Source organism: Numida meleagris, chromosome 25 (genome assembly GCF_002078875.1).
Source record: "Numida meleagris isolate 19003 breed g44 Domestic line chromosome 25, NumMel1.0, whole genome shotgun sequence".
Classification (NCBI taxonomy): Eukaryota; Metazoa; Chordata; class Aves; order Galliformes; family Numididae; genus Numida; species Numida meleagris.
This window is the reverse complement of record NC_034433.1, coordinates 5,374,546-5,392,124: the sequence shown is the minus strand read 5'-3', so window position 1 is coordinate 5,392,124 and position 17,579 is coordinate 5,374,546.

Here is a 17,579-nt window from a genome sequence, read left to right as displayed (position 1 = left end):
CGTGCGGATGAAGCATGGGGTGGCTGAGCCCCCCACCTGCTGCAGTGGGTTCCGGGTGCTGCTTCACCCATCAACAGGGATGCCCCTGTGAAGACCGTGCTCAAAGCATCACTTCCAATATCCATCTGTTTTCCCATCCTGCCATGAAGACAGACTTCTTATATAAACCCTGTTAAGTAGGACGGCCTTTTATATCTTTCTCCCATCTCTGCTGGTGGCTGTGGAGTCTTCAGGCCTCCAAACCATCCAGATTGCCTCGTTGGCAGTGGTGGATAAAAGCAATCAGGGTGCGTGCAGCTGGGCAGCACTGGAAGGGGCTGCACGAACCCAGGCACAGCCACAGACCTTTGGATGCATCCAGCTCTGCAGAGTGGCCCAGGAGGCCATGGGAAGGCTTTGAGCTGGGACCAAGAGATGGGGAATTAATTAAAGCAACCAAGTTCCTGCAGTGCCTTCCCCGAGACAAGATATGTTGCAGCGGATATTGTGAAGGGGGTGAATGCGAGAACACTGCTGTGCTTAGATGCATTAGCACAAGGGATCCCATCTCCTGCAGCCCCCTCCCTGCCCATCCAGCTGCCCACATCACCTTGGGACACTGTCATCCCCAATTCACTATAGCTGTCTCTGGCTAGGAGCATCTCCTCCCTGCTGCCTTTTCTCCAGCCTTGTCAGACATCTGGAATGACAGGTTTAACATGGGTAAATTTTTGATGAACATGCTATTAAATATTTGTGGCCATTGCATGTGCTTTCAATTATTCAGTGCCAAGATGCAGGCAAGGTGCAGGCAGCGTTCTGGGCTGTCATGCTCTCCCTGTGGCAGCAAAGGACACAGCAGCCACATGGGACCCATGAGGCACCTCAAAGCCTCCTGCGGGGAGAAACCTCAGGAGACAAAGCCCCTTTGCCAGCAAATCATCTCACAGGGAATACTTGCACTATTTCAGGCTGCATTTGATGATCAACTTCAATGCAGTGTGGAGGATGGCAGATGATGCCTTGCTCCCTGTGCAGCCGAGAGAGAAGAAAAGCACGGCTCCCGGGATCAGCAGAGCACTGAACTTGCAGCTCCAAGGCATGGGAGCATAGGGGTGCCTGCTTGAAAGCAGCCTGCAGTGCTGCAGGTATACCAAGTAGTAACCCTCCCCACATATGTTTGAAAATGGCAGTTGGAAATGATTTCTGAGTAGCCCCTTCCTCCTGCAAACTCTGAATTGCTACCTATGAGGATTTGCTTTGTGGGGCAAGCCAGGAGGAGTTCTTGCAGAGCTGTCAAGTCTGGGACTCTAATCCCCCTGCTGCCAGGGCTGCAGGAGCTGCAGGTGCTGGGAGCCAGCCTTGGGCTGCCAGCAGCTCCGCTGTTTTCCCAGCTTCCATCAAACCCTGAGCACTGCTTGAATCTGAATCCTATTTTCAGATGTCATCATTTCCCACAAAAGAGAGATGTGGAGCTTGGACTGGCTCGAGCCTGGGAACACCCCATTGTTTGCAGAGGCATCCTTGCCTGCATCTTGGAGCATGCTCCATCTCGGGGGTTCCTTATTTACCTGCTGAAGCTGCTCCTTGCAATTATTTCCTGTTGTGTGCAGTAAAGCACAGGAGGATATTTCACAGCTGCTGCACCTCACCCTGCATCTGCCTGCTTTCAGCTTTTGGCAGGGGGCTGCCAGCATCCCCCACTCCTTGCAGCAGCCAATGCTCCCAGTGCAGATTTGTCCCATTGTGCTGCTTGGGAAGCAGAGGTACTGAGCAAGGGGCTCCATGGCATGTTGGCTTCTTAGCTAATGCTGGTGGCATGGCCACCAAGCCCACACCCCACTGAACCTGCACGCTCACTTTTGCTGTGCGCCTCATGCTTGGTGCTCTGCAATCAGATGGTCCTGGAACATACCTGGGGGAAGCAGCCAAGAGGCATAAAATCCCTGCTGAGCCTCTGCCAGCCAAGGGAGCAGCAATTAAAACAAAATGATTAATCACAAACAGTGAGTGGCTATAAAACTTTCCAGTAATAGGAGTGAGACTCGAACGAGCAGCTCTGAGGAAGCTCCCAGTTGGACAGCAGTAGTGCGTATGCCCCATGAGGAGGAGCGATGGTGCCTGGTTGTTCACTAAGTGCTCAGCTCCATCCTGGTTTCAGAGAAGGGAGACACCTAGCTGGAGATGTCTTCCTGCCCAGGAGGCAGAGATACTTGGTCTGGATGTTTTTGCCTCATTTCCCACCACATTGCTGTCTGTTGGTGCCTTGGGCTGCTCTGCTTTGGCTGGGGTGAAAGGGAAGGCCAAAGGTCTGGGCCCTCCAGCACAAGAAAGATGTAGAGCTGTTGGAGGAGGGCTGTGAAGATGATCAGAGAGGCTGGAGCACCTCTCCTACGGAGACAGGCTGAGGGAGGGGTTGGGGCTGGGGGGGCTGTAAGGGCCCTTCCAACCCAACCATTCTATGGTTCTCTGAGCTTTAAGGTCCCTTCCAACCCAACCATTCTACAGTTCTATGATCTTCAAGGGCCATTCCAAACCAAGTGTTTTATGATTCTATGATTTCTACTTGCAGCCAGTGACAGCTGCTTGGGCAGGAAGCATTTAGACTCTCCTTTCCCCAAGCATCATGTTGTCTACATCCACCTCCAGTTTAATCCCCATTTGTGGTCTGCTCAGAGCATCCTGTGACCACCTGGTGCTGCATTCATTCATCCCAGCTGCGATGGGGAAGGCAGGGATGCACTGACATACAAGGCAGGGGTATATTGCAAATAAGTAACCCGTGATCACAAAGGAATCACTCGCTGCCTGGTGGGGATGGAGAAGGTCTCCCCCTCCTCCAGAAGGACTCAGTTTCATCGGCGCGTGGGAGGACAGGCAGCACTGAGATGAAAGCACCCGCGGGGCTTCTCGCTCCCACAGTCAGGTACCCACCTAACGGCGCTGCAAACTTTCTTCCCTTTGAAGAAAGGCAACCCGAGGATTAGCCAGGCTCTTTCATTGCCATGACAACTCTAAAACATTTATCAGCAGTAATTACTGAGTGGCCGGATTCTGGCTTACTCTAGGCACAACACTGCAGCAGGTCTCTTTCTGCCTGACTGCTTCTTCATGCCTGCATCTTCCGAGTGCCGCTGGCCCATGCAGCTCAGCTGGAAATTGTGAGCAGAGGCTGGGGGCACCTCCCTGGGCACCATCCCACCCCCAGCAGTGGGCCCATGATTTAATGCTGGGGGCATTTGCTCTCCTCGAACTTACCCACAGAAATCGATCTGCGTTGCCATGGTGGGAAGGAAAATCCATTTCCTAGCCCTTATTATACTTGCTACTAATTTAAAACATCGTCTTAAAATGGTGGTGCTGACCTTGGCACATGGTGTGTGCTCACACTCAGCACCATTTGGGGTAAATGGGGTTTTTGGCTTCATCTCAAGTTATTAACTCCTCACAGGCAGTCATTAATCCCCAGGAAATGGCCTGTGACTTGGATCATTGCTGCTTAATTAATATAAGCTCCCAATACTGAAGTCATCATGTGTGTAGCTTCCCCTTGGATCTGGGAGCTGCAGTGCCAGAAGGAGCTGAGCCAGCGATGGGAGCGTGGGTCCTGAGGGATGCGGGGATGCCAGTTCTATGGGATGCAGATGCTATAGGACATGGGATGTGGGCACTGCAGAGACCAGCAGATGATTGCCCGCAGACTGGAGCCAAGGCCAGTGTTTTCACATGGGTTTGTAGAGCACCAAGCGCTGCACCATGCATGGACAAGACAACATCTCCAAGGCACAATCATCACCCTGAGAAGTGTGATGCATTGTCCTAATAATGCATAACTGTATGGGAAGTCCAAGGTACGGGGCGTGCTGGTAGGAGAGGAGCTGGAGGCCAGGCTTGGTTACTGAAGCCCTTAATCACATGCACACACACATGCTCCCACCATTCCCAGCAAGGGACACACAGCAAATGCCTGTTTCAAAAATCTCTATACAATTAGCTTTATCCTCCTTAACTTGTCAAAAATTGAAAATGTAACACCTCCTCTTCCCCTGTCTCTCCTCTGCCCTGATATTCCATGTTCTCTCTTAAAAGAGAAATAAAACCCCATTCATCACAATAATGATTTTTATTTCCAAGCATTGCCACTGATTTATGGACCCGCTTCCCAAAGCCGCTCTCTCCAGCAGCAGAAATGGATTAATGCATTTGAGATGGGTTGGAGCTGCAAGTGGGAATATGGGGACTGGAGACACCACAGGCAGACAGGTGCTGACAAGGCAGCACAGGGCTTAGAGTGCAATGGGTGAAGTGCCACCGTCCAATGAGCCCTACAGATGTGGGAGCAACACGCTCTGAGGCTGGGGAGTGCCGCCTGTCCCTGCTGGCGTTTGAGTCTGTGTCGACAAACAAGCCTGTAAAAGCCCCGGCGAGGCGAGGCTATAAATCCCCCACACCGAGAAAGGTCACTGTGCCTGGCATTTCCCACCGAGGTAATTACGGGTGGGCAGAGGCAGCTCAGGGCTTAAATATCAGTGGGATTTATGTTGGGGGCTGACGGCGCTGCACAGGGGGTGGCCCCAGCATAGAAAAGCTCTGCTGGCTCCCGTGGTCCTGGGGGGGGACTAACGACAGGAAGCCCGTCAGGGTTGCACGCCCTGGCTCTGCTTTTGGGATGGCAGATTTTGGGAGGCAAACATGCCGGGTGATGAGTGCCGTCTGCGCTCCTCCAAAACCTGGCTTACAAATATTCTGGAGGATTCGGCCTTGTGCAAAGCGGGCAGAAAGAAACCCCTGCAGCCCCACCTGGACCCTTCCCAAGACCGCTGGACAGTTTGCAAATTAAGGCTGCCCATATATTTATTTTTGCCTGTGTTTGTTTGCCTGCATTTTTTTTCCTGTTTGTCTGAAGTTATGGCTCAATTTCAGGAGTTAAAGAAAACTCTGTTTATAAATAGTTTTCTCAAAGCTCCACTTTCCAGAAATAATGGCAAGCTGGCTCCCAGTGAGCGCCTCTTCCCCAAGGGAGAGTCACTGCTGGGGGACAGGGGGTGCACTGTTCCCACATCATCTCCTCAAACAGCATCCATTCTTCCTGAGAGCTGGGGAAGGGTGTTCGGGGTGTCTGTTCCCCTGTGCCAGTGTCACAGCCAGCAGGATTTGCTTCTCCAAGAGGAATGGCAGAGCTGTGGTGGCTGAGCAGAGCAGCATCATCCTCGTGCAATACCAGCTCCAGTCGCACGTCCCCACTTGGAGCAGCGGAGACGTCCCTGGGCCAGCATGTGAGAGCTATGCTGAGACAAGGGAGGAGAAAGGAGGAAATTGCCAGGGAATTGTCACCATGGAGTTGTCAACACCGGCAGGGCCGCCCTGCCCCTGGCACCCATAGGAACCAACCAGAAGAGGACCAGCTGCTTTTGCCCTGCTTTTTTTCTCTTCCCCTGCTTTATTTCTCTTCCCCTTCATGGTTCAACAAAGACAAGCAGGTGCATCATTCCCAAATTCCTGGGGCAGTGGGGGACAACTGAGGAAAAGTCACATCACTTAGATCAGTTTTTAAGGACGCAACTCATCAGGGCTGTACAGAGTTCACAAGAAACAGTGGTTTGTCCAAAAGGAATTTATGCCAGTGTGACAAATGGGGGCAATGATGAGAGTGTTCAGGACGAACCATTTAGCAGAAGCAGGACCAAGGGCATTGTGAATGGGAGGAACTGCTAGGGGAGATTTTGGGGAAACCAAAATCTTGGGTCCAGGGCTCTTTAAATGTCTTTGTCAATGATGGTGACTGTGGGATTGAGTGCACCCCCAGTGTGTTTGCGGATGACATGCAACTGAGTGGTGGAGGAAGGGATGCTGTTAGCAGGCCATCAGCACCAGGCCACTGCCCCACACTGCTGTACAGAAGGCTGTGGTGAGGATTCCTGGATCAAGGCTCTGTACCGAAAAGGTGTGAGTTGAAAATCCCAGTGCTATTCATAGCTGCGCCAGAGCGAGGATATCTCATTGCTTTGATGGCATAAGGAGAGGAAGCACTATGGGATGGGGTCTGTCGCTTCCAATATGCATCCAGACCCCCAAAGCAGCAACACAGCTGCCAGCAAAACATTGAACCTGAACTCTGTCGGTGGCTGCAAGCTGATCTCCCACCAGCACAACCCAAAAGGAAGCACCCATTGCCCATCTTTCCTTATCCAATATTTCTCCAAGGCCTGGCATCCTGAGACTTCACAGGGACCATCAGCTTTTAAACCACATTTCTGCCTCTTTGGCCCCTGCAGCAAGCAAGCCAGGAAAGCCTCGCACACCCACAGAGCAATAACACCAAAGCACCCGAACCCGGAGGTACTGTGCTCCCTGTGCCCCTCACTCCATCATTCAAACAGAACCAAACCAACATTTACGCAACTCTGTTTTCCAGCTCAGCACATGGCCAGCAGCACACGCATCTGCTCCTGCTTAAGGCACACTTCACCAAACACCCTGCCTTGTTCCAAAAAGGAAGTATATGGGGGAAAGGAAGCACTGCTTGATTTTGTTGCCTTTTTATTTTTTATTTTTTTTAGTGGAGGGTTTGTTACTTCTCCCTCTCTCTTTCTGTTCCTACTCAGCATGGAAACTTTTGCTTCAGCTTGCCCTTGTGACTGGAAAAAGAGCCAGTTGGTTGCAGCAGAACAAGGGGGGTGTTTCTTCTTTCTTTTTTTATTCCAGAGCTCTTAGGAAAACGTTTTTGCAGGGAGGCTGCAGGGAAAAGGCAGGAGTGGGGTCTCTGGGGACACCCTTGGCACACATAGTGGCAGAGGAATGAGGAGGGTGGAAATTTGGGGGGCGTTCAGCTCAGTGGGCTCGGGGAGGGCTATGAAGGAGAGAGGAGCAGCTTGTCTGGGCACAGACACTGCTAGCAGCAGCTGCTCCATCCCTTGATACCCAGTCTAGGTCCTTATCCTCCTCTATGTGTCTCTTCCCTCATATTTCCCAGCTCTTTCTGCCTCCCGGATTCCTCCCTTGCACCCTCCCTGAGGGCTTCAGGCTGCTACAAACCCCAGAAGAACCTGAGCAGGGGCAAGATTTGCAGCAGGGATGCATCACCAGGCTCCCAGCATTCAGCTTCTTGCTGACAGGGATGTGGGAAGCAGAGCCAGCATGTCCACATCCACCTGTCCTGAGCCTGAGGGGCTCCTTCCAGGCCAGGCAGGGATTTCTGTCCCTGGTTTGTGACCGCTCAGCACACCTCGGGGCTGGTAGCCAGCTCCCCACTGCATGCACAGATGCTCCGGCCCCAGGTTCCCTCCTTTGCAGACTCAGAGACGGTGGCGATGGCAGGAGCTGGCACTAGCTGCTGCACGGGGACCCCGGGGGATGGTGACACATTTGCGTCACGGATGACAATGCGGAGCTGCCGCAGCATCACTGTTCAGGTCCTCCGGGAAATACCCTGGTGGCTGCTCCACCCGCACCAGGCTGCTGGTGCTGCTCTGTGCTGGCAGGAAAGAGGGATGCAGGGAGCACAACAGACACTTGAAAAACTCCATTATTTGTTCGTTGCAGACCCTGCTCCTTCTTCCGGCTGCATCCCAAGTGTTGAACATCTCTGCCTGACTCCAGCAAGGTATATCCTCCTTTATCAGGCTCTCTTCCAAGCCTCCAAGGGCACAGATGCATTCCCCACAATCCCTGCAAGATCCAGATTTGCCCTGGGTGCACCAAGGCACATAGCAAGTCAGTGCTTTTCCAGCAAGGAGGGAGGAAGCCAGCCTGCTGCAGTTATCAAATCTAACAGCAGTAGCTGAAAAGCAACAGAAGAACACTGCAAAGCCTGCCAGGGCTCAGTGAACCAGATGAGCAGGATGCCTCCATGCCCACTCCTCTTCCTTCCCCCTCCAGCCACATTAGCATCAAAGGGATTTCCCTGCACAGGGCAGGGTGACAACTTGCTTCCATGCTGCGTGCTCTGGACATTGCTGGCACTGCTCCCTGCAGAGCATTTGTTAGCACTCAAACCAGAGCTGTGAGGAAGGGGGTGGCACAGGGAGCTGAAATAGCTCCTGGCTCTTTCCTGCATCCCTCCACAAGCCTTCCCCAGCTGGGAACTGGATATCCTGCTGCCAGCCCATCACGTACTCTCCAGCAGATGCATTTATGTGCTTGCTATAATCTTTGGTTTCCGTTTCCAAAGGAGGCATCAAGCTTCAAAGCCACTGAAGTCCATATGGATACCAAAACATCACCCTTGGCCAGCTACAAAGGGTACAGACCAATTTGTGGACACTTGCATCCCACAGAGCTTAGCAGGGAAGTGGCTTCCACTGCCACGTGCCCTGGGCTTTGCTGCACACCCCTGCCCCAGCCTAAGTCTGGCCACTGGCTCCAGCTCCAGCAATTGCACCCCTCCCCAGAGCACGGCTGGGGTGAAGCTGATGTGTGCCAGGCTCCCTGCTCCAGTTCCTTTTGTCCCTGAAGAAAAGAAAGCAAGAAATACAGTTGGAGCCTAGAGAAGTTTGCAAACAACCCAGCTGCATTCTCCAAATCCTTTCCAGCTCTAGAGGCATTGAAGCATTTGATTAAAGAGCTGCATGAGATTTCCAAGCAGATAAAATAAAGAGGAAAGCAGGTCAGATTTTGGCCGCTTACCAACACAGTCACTGCTCGCTACATCAAGATTTGAGCGCATGACTGGAGGATCTGCCCCATCCCAGGGGTCCCAACTTCAAATCCCTCCATGCTGGAAAGGCTTTGGGCAGGGTAGAGGGGGCTGGTGTTCTCTGAGCACATGGCTTTTCCAGCAGAAAGCCTGACAAGGAGATGGCATGGCATGTTGGGGACCATACTGAGCCATGCCAGGTGGGCACTGCAGACGGGAGGGGTCTTGGAACCAATATCAGAGAGGGAAACGCCTTGCCTCCCTGCCCCTGGAAGCACGCTCCATGTTGCACAGCACCGAAACACCCCAATGGATATTAATTGATCAGAAGTTTCTCTGCAAGTGGCAGCACAGGGCTGGTTTGGAGAGACAGTGAAGGATGCTTTCATCTCCTGCAGAAATTGCTGGAGGCATCCAGCTGTGCTGGGAGCTGCTGCTCAGAGTGGGGCTGTGCCCAAGCTGCCCCTTCTCCTGCGGGAGGTGACAAACTCCTTTCATAGCCACAATTGATCTGAAGTGTAGTTTATGAGTAAGAAAACCTCCCCCTGTGCCCCAGTCCCAGAACCAAAGCTGATGTCACCAGGTGCTCTCACACCTCTGCCGAGTGCTTGCACATGCCTGGACACAGTACATGTGCTGCGAGCAAGGACCTTTCCTTGGAGAAACTAAAATCTGGAACTGAGCCATTAGCTTGATTAATAATTCAGGGGTGATCAATGGAGATGTCTATTTTATAAACAGAATACATCTCATTTGCATGTTTTATCCTATTGCACACATTGATGAGGCCTGCAATGGCTTGGAAAGAGACAGAGCAGCACCAGTGGAGGTGGTGCTGGGCTGAGAGCACCAGTGTGGTGCTGAAGGGCATTGTTGCTGGGCCAGTGCAATCAGCAGCCTTTGCAGCTGTCTGGTGGCAGAGTATCCTCACCTACAGTGGGGAAATGCCTGCAGCAGGACCACGGCAACCACAAGCATCCTGTCCTTGAGCGAGGTCAGTGAAACTGCTGCAAAGTAGGGTAAATGGGAGGAAAAATACCTCAAAAAGGATCCCATTGAAGGGGGAGCCAGCCCTTAAAACTTCATAGAATCATAGAATCATAGAATTGCTCAGGTTGGAAAAGACCTTCAAGACCATCAGGTTCAACTGCAGCCTGACCATACTACCCTAACTCTAACAACCCACCACTAAATCATGTCCCCGAGCACCACATCCAGACGGTTTTTAAACACATTCAGGGATGGTGACTCAACCACCTCCCTGAGGAGCCTGTTCCAGTGCTTAGCAACCCTTTCTGTAAAGAAGTTTTTCCTGATATCCAACGTAAGCCTCCCGTGGCGCAACTTGAGGCCATTTCCCCTTGTCCTGTCACCTGTCACCAGTGAGAAGAGACCAAAGCCGCTCTCACTGCAATCACCTTCCAGGTATTTGAAGAGAGCAATAAGGTCACCCCTCAGCCTCCTCTTCCTCAGACTAAACAGCCCCAGTTCCTTTAGTCTCTCCTCTTAGGGCATATTCTCCAAGCCCTTCATGCCTGGAGATGTAGCAGTTTTCATACCAGGGAGGAAAGGCTGGTGTTAACCATGCTGCAGCAGGATGCAAAGCAGCATCAAAAGAAAAGCAAAGGGAACGTGGTCTGCAAACCCAGAGCCCAGGCTGGAAGGAGTTAACCTGCTACCGAGATCCTCCCTGACTACTCCAGTGGGATTCCAGCCCCTTTTCAAAAGGGGATTTTGCAATACATTTACTTACATTTCAAAATGAAAAGCAATTTGGAGGTGAGAAATGGATTATGCTCTGCTGAGAAAGTGGTCAAGTGGGGTCTTTTGACGATTTGGAAAGCTTTCTTTTTTTTTTTTTCCCCACAAAAAGCATTTTGAAACAGAAATGTGTTGAAACTGATGTTCCCCTACGAACATACTGTATTTCAACTAACCTCTAGTTATCAAGGAAAAATATAACTTGTCTGAAATTTCCCAGCTGGTTCCAGGTGGGGCTGGTCACTTCCCATGGCAAGTGGTAAGGTACCAACTCTACAGCACAGATATCCCCTGCATGTGCTGGTGCCATGTGCTGACCAGCAGCTTTTAGGGTGTGGGGCTTTCTGGTGGCCACCTCCCAGCCAGGTGGCATTTGCCATTGGAGGGGACAAAGAAGAAGCCATCAGCAGGGAGAGTCACTCCTGCATTCACAGAAGCCTCAGCAAAAATGATATCAGCAACAGCCCCATGACCACTCCAATCCTCCCCACTACTGTTGCTCTACTTTGGGTTTATCTAAGGAAAACACGTATAGTTTTCACTTGAAAAGCTTTTGGCATCATTCAGTACTCCCAGCCCAAAGGGCTCCCACTGCTGGGGCTCTCTCATCTGCAACCGTGAAACGTGATCAAAACGCAGCGGACAGCCGCAGCACTGGAGCTGCAGATCAATGGGGACAGAATTACATATCAATTTTTTTCCTCTGGGCAGCTACTTTAACACAATCAGCATCCCCCACCCCGTCCCAGCTCCCGAAGCCCTACGTAAGACCAGTGGGCAGAATGGGTTGTGGCAGGAATTTCCCCCGCTCGATAACATCAGTCTTCACTTTTCCTTCAAGCTTTGGGGCAAGATTACCATTCCCTTGGCTGCATCGAGCCCTGTCCCTTCTGCCATGCTGAGGACAGGGAACACCAGTAGCATGCATTTCGGAATACCAATAAGAGATGTTGCAAAGCCAAATTTCCAAGCTGGGGTATGCAAGACATGAGAGCAGGAGCAGCAGGGGCTCTGCAGAAGGCTGCAGCCCTGTGCCCACCACTTGCAGCAAGGATGCTGCTGTTCCAGTGGATCAAAGCAGATTCGTGCCATTACCATATTACCAGCCTTGCTCTTTCTCTCCCCCATTTGTTACCCTAATGGGGATTATTATACTTATTACAGTCTCAGCTGCCAATACTTATTGATTGTGACACCACAGCAAGTTTAATCAGGGATCTAAAACATGTTATTATTGGTGCAAAGGGGTCACCAACGTGCAAACAGAACCACAATGACAAGGACAAAAATAACCCTCCCAGGCAGAAAGCAATGCCGGGTGGATGGGAAACTTGCTGGCACGGGGATTGTGCATCCCAAACCTAGCAAAGGCTGTTGGCAGAGCCAGGGAGCACAGCTGGATGGGGAGCACTGGAGCGCGTGGCACCACGTGCACCTCCGCCCCCGTGTACCTCGCTCCCCCCAAACCTGGTGAGTCACAATTATGCAATTGTGGGAGAAGGCTCTCGCCACAACAATAATGCCACAGGAATGACACATGCCAGCACGTTCGATCGGAAATTACCCACATCAGTCTTTATGGAACGCACCTCTGGTTCTAGCCCCTCCATCACAACAGCAAGCAGCTCTCTGCAGCAGCCCCCTCCCCACCAATCATCTGATCTCAGTTTAAAGCAGCTCTGTGAGCAAATGCAAAAGAACTACAGTGAAAGCATGAACAAACAGAGATGTGGAAGGCACTGCAGCAGGATGCCTGCAGCCCTTCCCGCGCTCCCGCTGCTGGCGTTCATAAGCAGTACAGTATGTGCGGGGCAGGCTGCATCGATCTGCAGAGCGATCAGTAACTTGGAAGCACAATCATTGATTTTTCTGCGTGTCCTCTTGCAAGACTCAGCAGTGCATCCACGTGAGCACCCGCCACGTGGGAAGGCACAAACCTGGCCCCAGGGTAGCTGCCATCCTAATGAGCCCCCTGGCACAGCCACCTAGTGACCCGCTGGAGACCCACAGATGTCTCTGCCTCTCCTCCGCCCCCTACCTACACGGTGCCCATCCTTGTGTCCCTCTGTCCCCAGCCAGAAGTGCAGAGAACGTGTGTGTTTCTCTGCAGCAGGTACAGGGCAGACAGCATCCAGGTGAGCGGTTGGTAGAGAAGCATTGTGTTTGAACAGCCAAAGGAGGATGTAAGCCTCGACCCAAGTGAGTCCTACCCAAACCCTCACCGAGGTCTCTGCAACCCTGTACCGAGCTTCAGTCAACACAAGAGTGATTTCCCAGATTAGGCTAAGCTAGACCAGTGGAATTGTGCTACCCCCCACAGCTCACCAAGCCCTCAGGAAATATCCCTTTCCCTCCGTGCTTCAGTTTCCTTCACTTATAGGGATCTTGTCCCTATAACAGCAAGAGCAGACCAGAGCCATCAGCAACAGGTTCGGGTACGCACCTCAGAGCCCTTAAAAGCTCCAATTCTCCTTTCCCTTATGCAGGTAAAGCAGAATAACCTGTTGGATTTGGAGGAAACTCCCACAAGATAAGCTCCCTGGGCTGCTCCCTCCCAGCACCTGCTGCAGGCAGAGTGATTGCATTGTGAATGCCCTCTACCTGCTGCAGTCCAGCTCCTGGCAGAGCAACCGTCCGGCAGCTCCCTGGAGCCACTTGAGATGCAGAGCCTCTCGCTGCCTCTCACTGAGGTCGTTTTTTCTCTGCTTGGCTGCCCTGTGCAGACAGCCACCTCTCTGTCTGCAGCACATGGCAAGTGCTGGGTGAAGGCATGCAGGTGCAACCAATGCAGAGGGGGCATAGTTAGATGAAGATGGAGCTGCTGCATGTGCCCAGACTGGGGTGGGGGGAACCAGACATGCTATGCCCCAGTGACAGCTGATGCCACGGGCAGAGCTGGGTGCTGGGGAGGGTGAGGAGGGGACAAGCGTGGAGGCAGTTGGAGAGGATGGAGAGAGGTAGGAGAGAGGGAAAGCAATCCATTTGTGATGTGCATTGATTTCTAATGTGTCCAATAGCCTGCCTGGCTCTTCGGGGAAGCATTAGGAGATGATGCTTTGAAAAGCTATCCACAGCCCACTGCAGCAAAACCCTTGACTGCCTCACTGTGCGGTGCAGAGGCATAGGGATGGTGCACCCACACGGAGCCCAGGGGATGGGGAGAGGGGGCACAGGGCTGGGCAGCCCCAGACTGCAGACGAAGACACCAGCACCCCTCTCAGCCACAGCACCTCTGCCAAATGCCATCCATCCTGCCCACAAACATGGGGGGAAGCTCAGTGTCCTGGCCCCTGTCTGGGGCTCTCCGTATGGGTCCCTGCTTCCCAGGACGGTGCTGCCCCCTCTGCAAGGGCAAAGATGTCCTTGGATGCAGCCACTCAAACCCCCTACTCCCATTCTTCCTGCCCCACGTGCAGCCGTGGTGTGGCACAAAGCAGTGTCTGATGGCCCCTCCCCAGGGAAAAGGCAGAGAGAGGGGAGCTCAGGGCTGGGGTGGGATGGCAGCTACTCCCAGAGACCTTCAGGTGAGTGCCTCCAGCCCCTGCCTCCCCATGGGGTGGCCCAGCTCTTCAAGGAGCCCAGCAGCTCTGCACAAAGGCTTTTTCCTCTTAAGCAGAGAGGCAAGGGAAACCAAAACCTCCCCATTCAGCTGAAAGCACCGGTGGGGGTGACAGGTAGGTAGAGATAATTACTCAAATTGGAATTTGGGGTAATTATGTTCTGCCTTCCTGCAATTTGCCTGGTGGGGAAGCCCTTCCATAACCCCCCGATAAAAATGGATTTATCATCAGCTGAACACAAGGTCCTTCCCTGTAATCTTTGAATTCAAACACACATTTCTCTGATCACAAATCAGTGATACTCGCACGCACTCACTCAAAGCTTGTTCTCTCTTCCCCCTCTCCAGGTTTTCCGCATCCCACAGAAATAGAAAAGCCAGGCTCTGGGCAGGTTGTTTTAAAAGCTGGTGCTCACTCAGGCGTGCTGGGGGTGTGGGGGCTCTCCTCCTCTGCTCGTGGTCTGCAGGTCCTGCACACCAGCTGCTGCCTTGTGCCCCACAGCCAACACAGGGCTTTATGTCAATAGAAAGATCTAAAGGCAGGAGCAGAGAAGCGGTGAGATGGAGAATGAATGCTCAGTGAGGAGAGCTACGTGCCCAGTGAGGTGCTGGTGCCAGTGCCAGCAGCCAAGGAAAAGCCTGGCTCATGCAGATGGGAGAGCCAATTCATCAGTGCTTTCCTCCATTTCATCATTTCTTCCCGCTGAGATGGTTTGGTGTGCTTGGGTGGGAACAAAGAGCAACCTTGGGAATGGTGCTGGAGAAACTTTCCCCTGCAGCAACAACCAGGGCTGCTCAGAGCAGTGGTGCAGCTGGCCATGGTTGTGGGACGGGTCCCCACAGCTGGGAGCAGCCACAGGGAGGGCATAACCCCCATTTTGGGGACACACCAAGAAGCTTTTGCACCCCACTGCAGGGAGGAAGGACACTGTCACTCCTGGCTGCAGTGGGGATACCAGCTCACGTGCTGCAGGCTCCAGCATTCTCCAGAGCAGCCACATCCCCCGGGTGCTGCAGAGCACAGACCCCTCCCTTGACCCTATCACCCCCAGGCTCCTTGCAGCCCTTGTCCCAAAGCAGGGCTCCCGGAGTGCTTTGCTCTGCAGGAATTGGGTTAACTCATGTGGGCCCCCCCAGGGACACGTGCCTCCCCCAGGCGTCAGGGCTCCTGCTGACAAGACTGAACGCAACATTGCTAAGAATAGCTGCATCTTGGGCGCATCTCCATCCTGGAGAGGTTTGCTGCAATGATTCCCCCCCCCCACGCTGGGAGGAGGAGGAGGAGTTTGGAAGAGCCCCGGGGTGCTCAGACACCCCCAGACTGGCTGCAAGAAGGGAGCTGGCTTGTCTCAGATCATTTCAGTCCCAAACCCTCAGGATTTGGGAGAAAATGTTGTGAAGAGGAAAATAAAACATTCTCTTCTTTCTTTTGCTGTATTTTTCCTCCTCCTTCATCTAGCAATAAAGTGGAAAATGGGGAGAGGAAAAGCGCAAGCAGTTCAGGTTTAGGTGTTTTGCTTTTTTTTTTTTTTTGTCTCAGTTTCCATTGTTGAATTTCCCCACAGAGGCTCTGGCAGCTGCCTGCACCCCAGTATTCATAAGCAGCCGTCTTGTCTCCAGAACCACTGCAGCTCCCATCTAATGAATCCCAGCACTGGGATCCTCCAAAAATAAATTTAAAAATGGGTAAATAACGGACAGATCTGGAAACTAAGGTGTTGAGAAGCAACACAGTTGTGACCAGGTGGCCATTACTAATTAGTCCATTAGCATTAGGGATGTACAACCTCTCAGACCCTAAGGCACCAAAGTGAGATTTCTCCATATGGGATGCTGTACGCATATAGGTAGGAAATGAGGCTCTGGCCAGCTTGGATAGCTGGGAACAGGGGGTGGGACACAGCAGGATCCCACCCCAATGCCAGGTGATGGAAGCACAGCAGTGGCTTTGGCAGGGCTCGGCGAGTGCTGCGGCCACGAGCTGCACAAACAGCCGCCCTAAACGGCCGCACACACTAAGCACAAATCAGCGCCTTGAGCCAACAGCCAGTTAATGCTATAAATAAAGCTGTTTTCATCTGAGCCTCACTCGCTGAGCAAGCCGGGCCACAGCACTTCCTCCCCAGCAGCATTTAAGGGTGATTTCTAGCCCAGAGGAGGCCAGGATCTTGTCAGCATCCACACTGCAGTGGCCTTTTTCCATCCTATCCTTGATGCTGCACTTGGCCAATAAACCCACTGGTTGCCCACCCTGGGTGCAGGCTGGGGACTGGGCTTTCACTATGGGGACACTGATGCTGGCTGGTGTGGACATGGGACGTGTGTTATCTCTGTGACCTCGTCACACATTGTCTGCCTCCCAGGACTGCTGAAAGCCTCACTCCTCCTCCTCCTGCTGCTGCTGCTGCTCTGATTCTTGTCTCTGACTCTGACCCCCAGTCCCCACTGCACTGCCCTGCCAGAGGAGTTACAAAAGAGCAGATAAGTGTATCTGTGTCCCCAGGCAGCACCAAGGGACATGACCAGGCAAAGGAGGGGGAAAGCTGCACCTCTGTGCCTCTAATGCTTTCCCCTCCTTGTTTTGGTACTTGCAAACAATGCACGGGCAGGGGCTGGGAGGAGAACGTGCAGGGCAGGGTAGGATGAAGAAGGAGGGGCCCATATGGAGAAGCTTCTTCCAGAGAGTGACAAGATGCTGAGCTGGCATGAGTCTGGGAGCTCACTGAGATGTTGGCTGTTGGACCAAGCAATCAATATGTGAAAATCCATCTCAGCAAGGAAGGTGACCTTGAGCATCAGAGAGAGACAGCGAGAGGAGAGCCGCATGAATTACACACGAAGATGACCTCTGGGTGAGGGAGGAGGCAGGACACGAGCCCTGGAGCTCAATGCCCAGCATGGCTCTGCTCCTCCTGCTCCATCCTCCTCCCACCGGGGACACAGCTCCCTGTATACAGCCCCTAAATTAAAAGATCTCAGAAGCAGCTGCCTGTCCTACCCGTCCCCTCTAAGCAAGGATGTCCCCCTTCATCTCACCAGCTCCAGCAGTGCAGTCTCCACCATTTCCCAGCTGCACTGAAGCCCCGCAGTTCCTGCTGCTCCTCAGCAAAAGCTCCTGTGAGCAGAGCGACATTGTGCCTTCTCACAGCTCCAGCTGACAGCTCCTAGTGGAGGGCCCTGCACTCATTTCTCTCTCTCAGGCTGCTCCGCTCCCCCCTCTGCAGCCATTTGACCCCGCGTGCATGCAGCATGCGAATTGCTGCACTCGAGTGGTGCCCAAGTCAGGTCAGAAGAAGCAGCACATGAATCTGAGCAGAGGTGCGCAGAACTTTACATGCATATAACCATGGTATGGTCTGTGTAGCCCTAAAAAGCCTCTGTCACAGAAATGGCTTTAGATCCAGGTAGGTGCCCATAAGTGGTCCAAGCCATAAGCTGGGCAGAGCCACAGATGCAGGGGATGGAGAGAAGCAAGGACTCCCAGCTGCCTGGGAACAGCTTGGGGACACAGGCAGCAAGGGTGATGGAGACTGGGGACACATGGCTGGGCAGAGCCCCCTGAGATCAACCGCTGCATTCATAACTAGTGAAGGCTGTGTCCCCATGCCAGCCCCATGTAGGTTCCTCCAGCCACTTTGAGATGCT